Raw genomic sequence first — 14,006 nt, forward strand, 5'->3', positions numbered from 1 at the left:
ACACATATGTTGTTAGATTAATAGATACAATTATGTAGTGACCATGTTGTTGTTGAATCGAGTAATCCTTAACTAATCTCCGTGTTCCAACTATTAGGCCAAAAACTTGTCCTCCAGTACATGGCACATTGTTTCCCTGTAGAGTATTATAATAAGGCGAAACTTGCGACATGCCAATTTCTCAAACACCTTCACTTAACATTTTTCCATATGTACCTATGCGATTTGAAGACTAGCCATGTTAAACATATTGTTTGGCATTATGTATGCCCCATGATTAGTTGTGAGGAAAGTATTAGGTTAAGAGTTTAAATAAATAAAATTTACATGTTATATAAGAACCAACCGAGCTTGTGATGTTCCTACCATTTCAACAATATAATTATTTTAAGTAACAATGCCTTCGTGGTCAAAGTTATCTTGAATTTCTTAAATTAAGGAAGTTACAAAATTGTCACTTGAATTGTCTCATTTAGCCAAAAAAAATCACTAGATAGCTGAATCTTTATATGAACTATATGATTAACAACATCATTGAAATGTTGACAAACTTGATACACGGTGTCATGTATCCTCATGTCCATCTATTGTCTTATAAAAGAATTTTTCATTATTAGTGTTGCTTCAGATGAATCAACGCGTGTTAATATAGAAGCATTTAGAGGATCAGGATATGTTGGTATTCCCAACGCTTGTGGAGGTTCATTAGGTCTTTGTGGGTTTGACCTCTTTGATGTTAGTGAAGTGGTGTATTCATATTGCATATAATTTTTTTCCTAATAACATTGGAAAACTAGACTTTTTAGCAGTTTTGATTGTAACGTCTCATTAAATGTGCCAAATTGATTTTTAACTTGAAAGTCATGTGAGAGATCGACTAATAACTCTCAATAACTAGTAACAAACCCGTGCGTTCGCACGGGTTCTGATACGTGACACGCATTTGTTTCAGATATATATTTTTTAATAAAGAATGTCTGGTTATCCATGAAAAAATAATAATTCAAGATAGAATTAATAAAAAATATTTTGATTAGTAACTTCATATCCCGTTAATAATCAATATTTTGATCAATAACTTCATGTCCCGTTAATAATCAATATAATAAGAATGTAAAAAAGAAATATTAAATTATTTAACCGAAAGAGTTTATTAAAAAACATATTTTAATTTATATTTGGATTTAAAAAAATTGTTCCCATTTATTAAAAAATATATTAAAATATATTTATTAATTTAAAAATAACTCTTTCCAATTAATATTATATTCCCTCTGTCTGAATATAATTGTCCACCTAAATTAATTTATAAGAGACATATATATTTTCTCATATTGAGATACTTAAAATAGAAAACATTTAAATTAAATTGTAAGAAATGAAAAATATGAAAAGTAGTTAAAGATAAATATATAAGTTAAGAAAAACAAAATTGTAGTAAAAATATAAATATGAAAAACAAAATTATAGAATGAAATGAATCATATCATTATATAATGGTTACAGTAGTAACTGAATCCCTAATAAAATGCTAATTAGAAAACTAACTATTAATGGACCATTAAAATATAACGCGTAGGATCAGTAAGAATACCTTAGTAAAATATTATACAAAATAACTTATAGGCTAACAGTTAATCCTATAAACATCAATTCATCAAAATGTTATGTATGTCATGAACAACTATCCCTTAAGACATATTTAGATATTTCTAATTTCATTGATTCTCACAGAAAAAGCATACCAAAGTCAAGAAATTCAATACGGCCATCACATAGAAGCCACGGATTTCCAGCATGTACATTTGCATGAAAAGATTCACATGTGAGCAAACTTCCAAACCTGCGGAAATATGATCCTAAGCCCCCATAATTGCTTCCAAAAACAGCTTATGCAGAGCTTATATGAACTTCATAATATAATAGAATTTCAATGACAGAATATCTTATACATAGTTAAAAATCTCAATGACAGAATACCATGTTAAAAATGAATGCAACATAGTTAAAAACCTCATTGGCAGTTAAAAAAATCCATAAAAGAAACATTATTTTCATATTATATTTGTAGCAAGAGTATTCATGTGGAAGTAAGTATGTCCATATTTCCTGTACCAATGACGTCCAACTTATTTCAGGACTCAAGAACTCCAATAAGATGTTATTGAAAGAGATGTGTACACAATATATACCTGTGCTATAGACGCACTCTCATGTACGATCATTGTACTCACTCTCACGTACACGACCATACATCATTCTTTCCCCTTTCTAATAATTCTTTACACTACAAATTCAACGTAATAGTGATCCTTTTCCCTTCATTTTGCAAGTTACAACTCCATCATCATCGTGTAAAGATATGGTGGATCCTATTCCATTTTTCAGCTCTAAAAAATAGTAAGTAGTAGGCTGTTGAAAAAACAATGTTAAAATCTCTTAATATTGAATGGTAAGATAGGACAATTAGTTTAAAACTTGCATATGAAATAATGCTAGCCTATTATATGCTAACTTGTTAATCAACTGCACTTCTTCCCCTTATAACATCTATTTCAACATTTCATGCAACATAACCTTATAACATCTTTTTGGGAAACCTGGCACAACTTTCAGTACCAAATTCAAGCTTTAAAAACCAAGTAACACAACCCCGAGCTTTTAATGACAGACACCTGACTCGTTCGTCAATCATGTGAACTCTCTTCTGATGTACGTGTCTTCGTGGACGAATACCGGGTCTCGAATAGATAATTCCAAACACAACACTTGCAAGAGATAACATTGCACCACCAACAAACACTCCAGGAGTCAATTTCTCATAATTTCTCTTCTTCTAAATCTCTTTTGTTTCCTTGTTTCAAATATTGAAGAAAGAAATAAAAATAGTGAAACACCGACAAACTAAAAATAAGGATGTTCTGCAATTATCTCCACCTTCATTCACTTAGAAATAGCAGATACTCGCCATCAATCTAAATATGGACAGTATAGAAGAAAAATTCAATTGGTATCTCAAATTCTCTTTTCATTTTGATTTAGATTGAATGACGACATATTTGAAACCTTTTTTTTGCACTATAGTTTGTTTTTACTTTGAATAGGAGCCATTGTATAAGTGAAAATGTTATTTTGTATGTGCATCTTACAAATGAGGGACATAAGAGAGTTGTCATAATAAACCGGATGTGGGCGAGGTTGTTGTCCTCAACCCATCAACCCAGTTTTGTGAAACCTTAACATGACAAAGGAGAAGCAAAATCAAAATCAATAGAACACAATATCATAAGTAGAAGAAGAGAATTTAAATAACTTGCATTGAGATGATGCAGTCAAATTCAGAGCAACTCCTCTGACTTTGAAGCTTGTGAGGAAAATTCTATTGTCTGTTCCTGACAGTGGCAGTGATAACACAAAATAACAAACTTCAAACATCAATATATGTTAATAAGGCTTTTGTTGCATCTTGATCAGAATCTATGAATGTAGACCAAATAGCAAGGTAGATTAATTGTGTTATATGGTGGTCTTGCAAACAATTATGCATAAACATAAACAAACATCAAACAGAAAACTGGAGAATTCAAGTCAAAAATCTCTCTACCAACCAATGGAAATATATAACTGTAACAGGGAAATATATGTTCAGAAAATAGAAGAACTGTCGGCCTAGAGAAAGAAAATCAACAATGATATAACTAAATCGAAGCATTACATATAAACATAAAGATGGGTCTTTTCACTATATAAGAATTACCTAAAATGCTTAGAGAAAGACTCGTTGGATATTATTCACCTTTAAGAAGCCAATAGAAAATTTCTTCGCTTTCCTTGTCGCCGATGGTATTGTGACTCGTGTCTTCTTCCAGTTTGAATGATCATTCTCTCTCTGCAGCATGTTTTAATTCAACCGACGTGTCGCATTCTTTAAATGTTTGGAATCTAATTTTAATTCAACCTCTAATTTTCATCTATTTCCTGACTTCTCACAATTTGAATACCGGGATCAGCCTGTGCTCTGCTTCTCTCAAGCTTCACATAAATTTTAGAGATCCTGACCGGGCCTTTCAATCCTCAGACCATGAAACGCAGCAACGAAAACCACTGCGTCATTCTTGCTTTTCATCAAACACGTGGAGGGCAAGCTCAGACATGCCTTAAATCGGTAAACTGAAACACGAAAGTTCACATACAATTTCATCCATTAGTAGCATAAAATTAAAAAAACATACACACTACCTTCACGATGATGATCAGGATTGAATGCATGCTTAATACTTCTGAGAGCTGTGAATAGCAAAAGATTAAGGAAACAATTAGTTCAACAATTTCAATTATAATTTTTTAAAAAAAAAAGTAATGACAGTATGACTAATATTTAGTTGTCGATAAAGGAAAACAAAAATCAGAAAATGCATTTGATTCCATCTAACAAAATGCTTACCTATAATGTTCGTCCGCTGTTTTTTAGTCGCCTTTTTGCAAATAAACCCAAGCCAGAGTAGGGAAAAATGAAGGTTTAAAAGTATAAAACTATATTAGGACATATCTCAAAGCTGAACTTGAATGCTAAAGTATGTGCACACATCTATCATATCAAAGAGCTTGTAGTGGAACTAAGCCAGTCAGAAGATAACCTACATGCCAGTGTTACTGATATCGGCATGTCAGAGGACAGAACTGGGGACATGTAGACTACTGACCGTACAACATTATGATTGTCAAAATAAAAAATATAGACAACAGAAGAATCTACATACCATTGGCCGCATGAACACATAGCAGACGGTGTTCTCATGACCTGAAAGAGCGTGAATCTACATTTTATTACATATGTCCCAGACCTGAAAATTTAGCATCATCAAAGTATAATGATCACATTCTACTTCCTTTATAATATATTTAAGTAAATAATGGAATGAATGAGCAGAAAACATTGCTTCCACCTAAATCTAAATATATTATCAAGTAACTATATCAACAATGTCCATACCCGGCAGACAGAATCACGTCCCCCAGTCAGCAAAATGTCAATTGTGGGATAAATAGCCAAGCAATAAACACCACTAAGATGGCCGTGATAAGACCTAATAACCTAAATAACATAATATAACATGATTTAGTGGTTATACATTTGATAGAGCTCAGTAACCTAAGTTCAGCCTCAGTATTTGTTTTATATAATTACAAACAGACTAACTTCAGCCGGTTCAAAGACCCTTCGATGATTTTGGTCGGAGACCCTTCCGACGGGAATTGGGTTTGCTGCTATCCTCCATTTGTTTATGATTTTTAACCTCTAATTAAGCATACGTTACAATCACAACATAGAAGGGTTTTTGCATTTTTTCCATAAACAACCTTCAAAAGTGTACCTGCAAAACAACATGAGAACGTGAAGTTGTTTCATTTGCACGAGTTGGTTCCGTAGTTCTATTACGATTTCCCTGCTGAAGCAATGCCATCACCTGAAGTAGAAGGAACAAAGTAAATCAAAAATCATCTCTGAGGGTTCAAACAACCGTTTAAACTTTCAAAGTACGAGGATGATTTGGGATATTACTTCATCGGCGGAGTAAGCTCTGTATTGCGTAAGACATGCTGCCACAATCCCCTATAACATAGTTAGACAATGTACCATGAGATAGTGATACAATGAGAACTATCATGCCTAGAATAATTGGAATAATCACAACCTTTTCCTTAACAGTGAATCACACAAACAAAGCTGACAACATTATCACTGTCAGTTTCAACCAATAGATAGACCAATTAAAATTCCATAAAATGCTCTTACCAGTAAATATCACCAAACCATCGGTTGATACGCGCACCCATCCTATGGAAAGTTAACACCTTCAACTATTCTTCATCCAAACCTATATAATTAAAAAGAATAAACTGAACCCTAAACATCAAAAGGCATAAACTAAACCATATAATTACTCCATTTTATGGATTATTTTCTAACAGAACAATTGGATATTCAATCGGTTGACCATCGTTAGTAACTACAGGTGGTGTGATAAATCTACCACTTCCCACAAGCGGAAATAATTGGCGACATTCTTCCTCCCATTCAACATATTTCGCCCTAAAAATTCAGATTAAGTTATACAACTAATCGACGATCATTTAGATTGATAGAAGGGGAAACGATTACCTTCGATGCTGCCCTATCTCCTCTCTTTCCTCAAATGTACTCTTGGAATCATAGCAACTGAGTAAACCTGATACAACACTAACATTCATGAAACCCTATTTCATCATCATCTTCCTCATTTTTTTACACAATATGTTATCCTGCAAGTCAAAAAAAATCAATTGAGATCAACCTTTTGTGTTGACATCGAGAACCAATTGAAAACAAAAAAACGTACATTAGTAAGATTTGAATCACAGCCTCATGATTCATATTTGAAAAGCCTGGAAAATAGGGACTTTGAGCCACCTCAATCCCACGATTCCCTCAACTTCTAAGTCCACCTCCAATCCCTGATTTCTCTCGAACCTTAGTCCTCTCTCACTCCACAGATATCTCAGTCAAACTCCACTCCCTAAAAACTCTCTGCCTGCACTATCCTTTGAAGCGCTCTACGTTAAATTCAACATGTATCATTATTATATTAAATCTTAATTAAGTGCACACAAATGAGACATAAAGAAAGAGTGAGATAGCAATTACCTCTAAATACTTCCTCCAATTTCTAGATGATAAAAGGTTTTTCAATAAAACAGAATAAGTATGAATCTACACCGAAAAAACGTAGATAGTCCAAACCGAGCTTATGAGTCCAAATACACATTCAAACCGGACCTGCACCAGTAAAAAAATAGAATCCGTATCAGTTCAAAAAACCGAAATGAGTCAAAGAAAATACTCGAGAAAACAACATAAAATGAGCACGTGTTTTAAGAATAGAGAGAGAGAGAGGATGATTGCAGAAAGGCCTGTTAACAAATATTAAACCCTAATTTTTCTGCATATATAAGCATTCAAGACACAGTTCTCAAAAAACGGATATTGTTCACCATATGCAAACTCCATCACTCTCACATCTGCAGAGAAAAAAAATCAAAAATTAAAAACTTCATATTAGATTCAATCTTCTTAAAATGACAAAAACAACAACAATAACAGCAAATAAACAAACATTCAGTTTTTATAAAAATGAATCACAAATAAACAATTTTTCAGTATTCAGTATCACCATAGCCTATTGTTTCGATGAATGCTTTGATTGTTCTTTCACATAAGTTACGGAATCGAAATCGAGACTCACCATGGTACGTAGAATACAAAAAGGATACCGGTGCTTTCTCCAAAGTCCTGATTTCGTATTTCTTCTTTTAGGCTAAATAAGATTTTTGAAACCCTAATTTTGTGCATCGTTACATAATCAGATATCAGAGTTTCATCTCAACGATAGAGAAAGAGAATAACAAATAGAGGGAAGAGAGATAGAAAGAGGAAGAAGTTTTATGGAGAAGATTGAGGAAGAGGAAGAACAACCCCGCCTTCGGTAGAGAGAAAGAGAAAAAGAGAGAAAAAGAGAAAAAGAGAAAAAGTGAGAGAGAAAGAGAAACGTGAAAGAGAAAAAATGAGAGAGAAACGTAATTCCATGAGGTAGATTGGGAAGCTTTGCAAGTAAGTTGTCCACGTGGAACAACATGGAAGCAGGAGGGCAAATCGGTATTTTCCAGAGCAGTTAACTTTCTTATATTGTAGATGATTCTCTTTTCTTCAAACGGTTATATTATTGGAAAAATTTGTTTCTTATATATGAGTTGCTTAACTAGTCTCAAGAGTGTTAAACTATTTTTGAGTTTGAACTACTAAACTAGAAATTCTTAAAAATAAAAGATAAAGACATTAACACTAAAAGATAAAAATGCGTAAAATAATTTCTTTGATGGATCATGTGGTATTTTTATCGAGGGATTTTATATCTTAATTTCTAAAGATTTTTTATTTTGATTTACATTATAATATACGTTAAACATTTAAAACATACATTTTGTATTAATTATTATTTTTAAAATCCTCCATGAACATTTTTTTCTTAATTAATATTTGAATTATTAAAAAAATTTACTATATCATAAAAAGTACACACTCCCCCAATTCCTATTTATAAGTAAATTTTGACTTTTTACGTTCATTGAATAAATAATGTATTTAGACTATATATAGGTTAGATACATTAATTATTAAATAAAAAAAAAGTTTAAAATTTACAAATAAAAATGGAGGGATTATATTTAAACATTTAAAACAATATAAATTGTATTTTTTTAATTCATATTTCAAAGCAAATGACATTCAAAAATGCTAATTTATTTATTAGTTCATGAAAATAAAATATGTGTTTCTTGAAGTAAATTGTCAAAACCATAACCTACTATTTTGTAATGACATGTGACTAATGATAAAGAACTAGAATGAAGGATTAGGATAAAGTATTTAACTAGTAAGCATCTTGGAAAAGATGTGAAAAAGGATTTGATTACTTAGCATGGCAAGTAGGGTTAGGTAATTTTTTTTGTATGGTTCTTCACACTTTGACCAACTCTAGTGCTTTATTTTACCCATCATGACTCATTAGGTCAATATCAATTAGGCCCACTAAGCCTATGTTTGGTTTCACGTTTGAGGCATCTAGAATTGATTATGGACGTCTAGAATTGATTTTGACGTGTTTGGTTGATCTCGAGCAGAATTGATTATGCTTTCCAAAATTGATTCTACTTGAAGCTAGGATTTGTAGCTTTTGATCAAACGTGATTTTTACACTAGAATTTATTGTTCAACTCACTTTTGCAAAAAATTCTCCAAACATAAATCACTTTACCTTTAACTCACTTTTATCCAGAATCAATTTTACATAATCAATTTACTCGAAATCAATTTTATTCACCGCATAACCAAACACGCGCTAAGACTTTGTAATCTGCTTGCAAAAATGGTAATTGCTTTGTTCCATATGAGACCAAAAATGATTCATTGTTTTCTTTAGGTAGATATTTGACTTTGAATATGTTAATTGTCAATTTGGTGTGTGATAGTGATATCGACTCATACGCGTTAATTGCCATTTGTTGTCAATTTATGCTAAATATATTAAATAAATATACAATTTTATAATGTTTTAGTCACAAATTGATTTGTGAGTGAAGACAAATTTATTATTCAATACTAAGTGCTCGATCGCAATTTGGAGTCTGACATAACATAGAAAAGTTTCACCTAATCAAAGTTGCTCATGAAGTATAACTCTATGATTTAAAGGAAAAGACACCAATGTTTGATTTAAGATTTATATTCCAATAAAATTCGAACAAATTAGGAAAGAACATATCATATCATATTTGATTTAAGATTTTTCAAATTTACGTTATGTAGAAAAGAGAAGTATCAGAAATTTGAAATTTTCGGTAATATTGAGACTTAACTTTTTAAATTGCACCATAAATTTTGAAAATTCCAGTAAATGGATATCAAAATTTTGTAAAAAAAAAAAAAATCCGTTATCGACCAAAAAGAGGTACCGAAAATTTGCTCTGCGGTACCAGAAATTTACTTTTTGATGATTTTGGCAACAGTAATTTTTTTCTAAAAAAAATAAAAATTTTAAATAAATAATATCAGAGGCATTTTGGATATAATGTAAAATTGGAGGATGACAAGTATAAAAAAGAGAATGACAAGTTAATTTCTTATCTATGAGGTGTGGTTAGAGTTTCTCAAATATTTTACAACATCAATTGAGCGGTCACATCAAAGTAAAAAAAACGACATTCAAATAAGATGAAGAACTATAACTAAAATTAAAAAATGAAATAAAAGAACTAAAAATCTAGAGAGATTAAATTTAAAAATAATAATATAGAAATCAAAATCATTCATAATAAAAAAAGTTAGATGAGAACTTTGGCAAGTCAGCCAAGTGTCATCGTTTTAGGTGCCATGCTATTTTCAAAGTTTTCATTTTAAGTAATTCTTTCTATTTTTGTTATTATTATTATTAGAGGAGTGCTAGCAACAGTCTCTTTTCAACACTCTCTCAAACACCCACTTTCTTATTGGTTGAAACATGTGTGGGTCCCTCACTTTGAAAATAGGTCCCACGTAAAGTGGTAGGACTCACACATGTTTCAACCAATAAGAGAGTGAGTGTTTGAGAGAGTGTTGAAAAGAGAGAGTTCTTAGCATTTCTCTTATTATTATTATTATTATTATTATTATTATTATTATTATTATTATTATTATTTCTATTTCTTTAATTTCCACTTACCAACTTTTTCATCTGATTGTCCATTCGGATACATGAGCCCTTTCCCAATTTTTTTAGTTTCCACGCACAATAGCAGCCAAAATTTATTAGTTTTTCTATAATCTTTCACGATACTATACCAAACGCCTCCTCTTTTCCCATCCCTTTCTATCTTCTGCCATCTCTTCTTCTCCCATCTTCTCTCTCTTCGGTCTTCTCCTCTTCTTCACAATTCATTTTCATTTTCCATGCTCTCTCACTCAAATCCACTGACAAATTCCATGAATTGCAACTGCTCCAACCTCCAACTCATTCCACCCTCTTCTTCCGACACCTACAAACTCCTCCTACGGAAAAAAATAAAAAAAAAGAAAACCAACGAAAAAAAATCTTAAAATTCGAAAATGGCGAAAGAAATCGAATCTCTCACAGAAGACGAAAGACGCGCACATCGCGGAAGCAAATTCGCCCCTCTTCCCACCCTTCCTCACTCCAATAAACCCAAACCTAGGTTCTTCTTTCTTCTCTTTTTTTCTTACGGTTTCTCCTTCAATTTTACAATTCAGAACTATCAAAATCCATTGGTTTAAAAATTTTATTTTGAATTCATAGTTTCCTTTCTAGCCCCTTTAATTTTAGTGGTTCTGATTTGAATTTTTTATTCATGGGACATATTGGCTTATCCCGGTGGACCTGTTGCGACGAATAAAGCAGCAACTTTGACTAAGTTTTTGGAGAGGAAGTTGAAGGATCCTTAGGGATTGGCGTCTATTAACCATGATCTTCTTGAACTTGTTGTTAATAATGCCAAACAAACTGTTTATAAAAGTAACTATTTCATTTCTCTTTGTTTTTTTGTTTGTGTGTTTTTTATTGTTTGTGATTTTTTTTTAATATGCCATTTTATTTCATTATTGATTGATGTGGTGATTGGTTTAAGATTTGTTACTGCAATTGTTTGTATGAAATGAAGTATGTTTTTTTTTTTTGTTATTTTAGTTGGAATTATGGGTTTGGCTTGGTTTGTCATAATTTGATGCGTATTTGTATATTTGTATCCTTTACTCTTGGCCCTGTTTTAGTGTTATCAAATATCCGCAACGGCGGTGCTAAGGTGGGTATACGTGATGGTTTTTGAACTCGCCGCAATAGTAAATATCAACCGATATTGCAGGTTTTTCTGCCGTAATCTGCTATAACAGCACCACATAGCATTCAATATTGCAGGTTTTCCCCCCATAATCTGATATTCCGTCACACCTTGGGTCTCCCGTACTCATCTTCAAACTATTTTCCTCAACTTCTTCGGAAATCCTCCGTCTTTCAAGTACAAAAGGTCACAATAATTCCTTTCTTATTTATAAACTAATTAATTAATCAGTTTGGTTTCATGAAACTAACTATATCCTTTGTTCATTCAATTTCAGATAATTTTTTATTACTTCTGACGATGGAACTATTGCCCTGGACTGGATTACGTACTCTGACGGTATATACATATATTGAATGTTGACATGATCTATTTATTTTACATGGTTGACCTTTTAGAATTTTGTATATGACCATGTTACAGTTTCTGACAGTGATGTCCATGTGGATGGTGTTACGAAAGACGACGAATCTACTCCCATTGTTGTGGTCATTCCGAGTTTAACAAGTGACTCTTCATCTGCTATAAGTTATTGTTATATGAATCATGAATCATTTCATATTCAAAGTATTAGGATGCATCTTTCCAGCGATTGACTTTAGCTGTCATCAATGGTTTCTGTTCTCCCTGTCACTATTTTCACAGGAAGGTTCAAAACTATTTATTTGCAGTGTACTATTGAGATTTTAACAAAATCAATGTGCTATTGTGATATAGTAAAACTAAATTTGGTTCTAAACAAGTAGCTAGTCTTATATATAACTCATTTGGCTAATTTCTTCATGTTTTCTTTAATGTCTTTTGGCAGATCAAGGGTGGTTCCTTCTTCACTCAGGTTCTCCATTATATGCAAAATTTTGATTCTTGGGGCAATACGGTAATGACAAAATGGTCTTATGCTTTACTAAAATGGTACTTGATTTGAATATATTTAGTTATAGGTAGTATTAGAGTTAAGTTGAGAAAGAGTTTGAGAAGTTTACTGCTCCCATAGATGGATATCTTCCACGCGTTATCTTTGCTAAATGCATAGGTATGACAATTTTACAATATTGCGATCACGGGTATCGTTGAGGAACCTGAATATGAAAAGCAGATGAGTATGAGTTTCATTTGGTTGGCTTTTTTGATTTGAATTCCATTGTGAATCTGGACTGAACTGAATTAGTTTTGGAGGAAGTTTGTGAGGTGTTAATGCTAGAACTTAGGTTGGTTAGTTAGAGATTTTTATTATATGGTTTTGGATATGTTAATTGTTAGTTTGTAGCTTGGTTTCATTTTCACTTAATGATGAGGAAACTGTTAGTTGTTTGTTTGGATGAAATTTGTTTGTTTGTTTGTTTGGTTTCGTATATGTGTGAATCGTATTTTGAAAGTGTATGTATGACTGTATGAAATCTGATATTGAATGTTGGCATGATGATGATGTTAGTTGTATGTGGTTGCTTATGTTATGGTTGAATGGCACTATGGTAGGTCATGTTGAAAAATGATCATTTGTGCTGGTTTTTGTGGGTTATGCAAGTTTTGGCATCTGGCTTTGTGATGATCAGTTTATGTGCACCTTGATGTTCCTACGTTGAACTGGTATAACTTTGCAGGTCTGGTCATGAGAAATCAATGAGGTATCATGGCATGTCTTTGGATGCTCGGCATTTATGCGGATGTTCATGTATATTTTTGTGTGAGGAATACATTTCTTTTCTCTTTTAGCCACATTTTGGCCATGAATTATGTGCTATAAAATGATTAAAGCAGTTGTCTACAGGTTTACATCTTTGTTTATTTTATCTCTTCCCAACCAATTGTGCCATGCTAGCAAAAATCGAATCTACAGGTCAGTTCAATTAATACTCCTGCTAAGAGGGATGGAATTTCAATTGGACTTGAAGACCTATATGCAACTGACTTCCTAACTCCTAAAGAATCAGCCACCAAGTTAAAACATTTCAAAACAAAATGATCTAGTTTTGTTAAACCTTATTTGATGTGTTGTTCTAATTGTGTTAAACCTTTTTTCACGTTGTGTTACACTGAGAAATTGTTATTGGTTAAACCTTTTTTAATTAGTTAGAGCTGATGTTAGAGAGTTGTTTCTAGATTTTTCTTTGATTTGTTGTGTTTGATATCAGGCTGGTTTTTTTGTTTCATAGCAACATGTGCCCGCGCCTGCTTTGTATATAATTCTATTCATATAATGTATCTAATCTTACAAGACATTCAGATAGCTTATAATACACCTTAATATTAATAATTCATTTCATTAGTATTGTTTAGCGAGAGAAATGATATAATAATTGGACTAATGAGTTACCTCGACCATAGAAACAAAACATAATGCACAAAAATACTACCTACATCACTTTGAGAGTACATTCACAATTAATAGTTTATTAAATTTGGACGTTAATAACTACATTAATCACTATGGGTGCGTTTGATTTGTAAATTATGAAGTACTGGACAGAACAGTACTAGACAGTACAGAACAGTACAAAACAACTTTTTGTATTGTACTGTGTTTGATGGTTATTGGACTGGACAACTATTTTCTGGATTTTGCTTGATATGTCCATGCATCA

At 32.1% G+C, this 14,006-nt stretch overlaps 2 long non-coding RNA genes across 32 annotated transcripts; one reads left to right on the top strand and one right to left on the bottom strand.

The window, feature by feature from the left end:
• Nucleotides 1-661: 661 nt before the first annotated feature.
• Nucleotides 662-7,642, bottom strand: LOC131653206 (uncharacterized). 23 transcript variants are annotated; one of them, XR_009299012.1, is made up of 10 exons: nt 7,284-7,641; nt 6,686-7,059; nt 6,381-6,594; nt 5,798-6,303; nt 5,564-5,614; nt 4,994-5,468; nt 4,445-4,844; nt 3,797-4,287; nt 2,193-2,412; nt 662-1,843 (listed from the first exon to the last, which is right to left on the bottom strand). It is a non-coding gene; the product is annotated as an uncharacterized LOC131653206 (long non-coding RNA). The 23 variants fall into 23 exon arrangements; XR_009299020.1 differs by lacking the exons at nt 662-1,843; nt 2,193-2,412 and having other exon boundaries at nt 3,671-4,287; nt 5,798-5,879; nt 6,036-6,094; nt 6,164-6,303; nt 7,284-7,635; XR_009299019.1 differs by lacking the exons at nt 662-1,843; nt 2,193-2,412 and having other exon boundaries at nt 3,671-4,287; nt 4,994-5,095; nt 5,201-5,299; nt 5,376-5,468; nt 7,284-7,635.
• A 2,692-nt stretch (nt 7,643-10,334) lies between these two features.
• LOC131653208 (uncharacterized) lies at nt 10,335-13,641 on the top strand. Of its 9 annotated transcripts, XR_009299032.1 has the most exons (5): nt 10,335-11,610; nt 11,702-11,763; nt 11,848-12,073; nt 12,233-12,301; nt 13,026-13,641. It is a non-coding gene; the product is annotated as an uncharacterized LOC131653208 (long non-coding RNA). The 9 variants fall into 9 exon arrangements; XR_009299028.1 differs by having other exon boundaries at nt 11,848-13,108; nt 13,183-13,641; XR_009299033.1 differs by having other exon boundaries at nt 11,848-13,108; nt 13,193-13,641.
• Nucleotides 13,642-14,006: the final 365 nt, after the last annotated feature.

The sequence above is a fragment of the Vicia villosa genome, linkage group LG2, assembly GCF_029867415.1.
Source record: "Vicia villosa cultivar HV-30 ecotype Madison, WI linkage group LG2, Vvil1.0, whole genome shotgun sequence".
Classification (NCBI taxonomy): domain Eukaryota; kingdom Viridiplantae; phylum Streptophyta; class Magnoliopsida; order Fabales; family Fabaceae; genus Vicia; species Vicia villosa.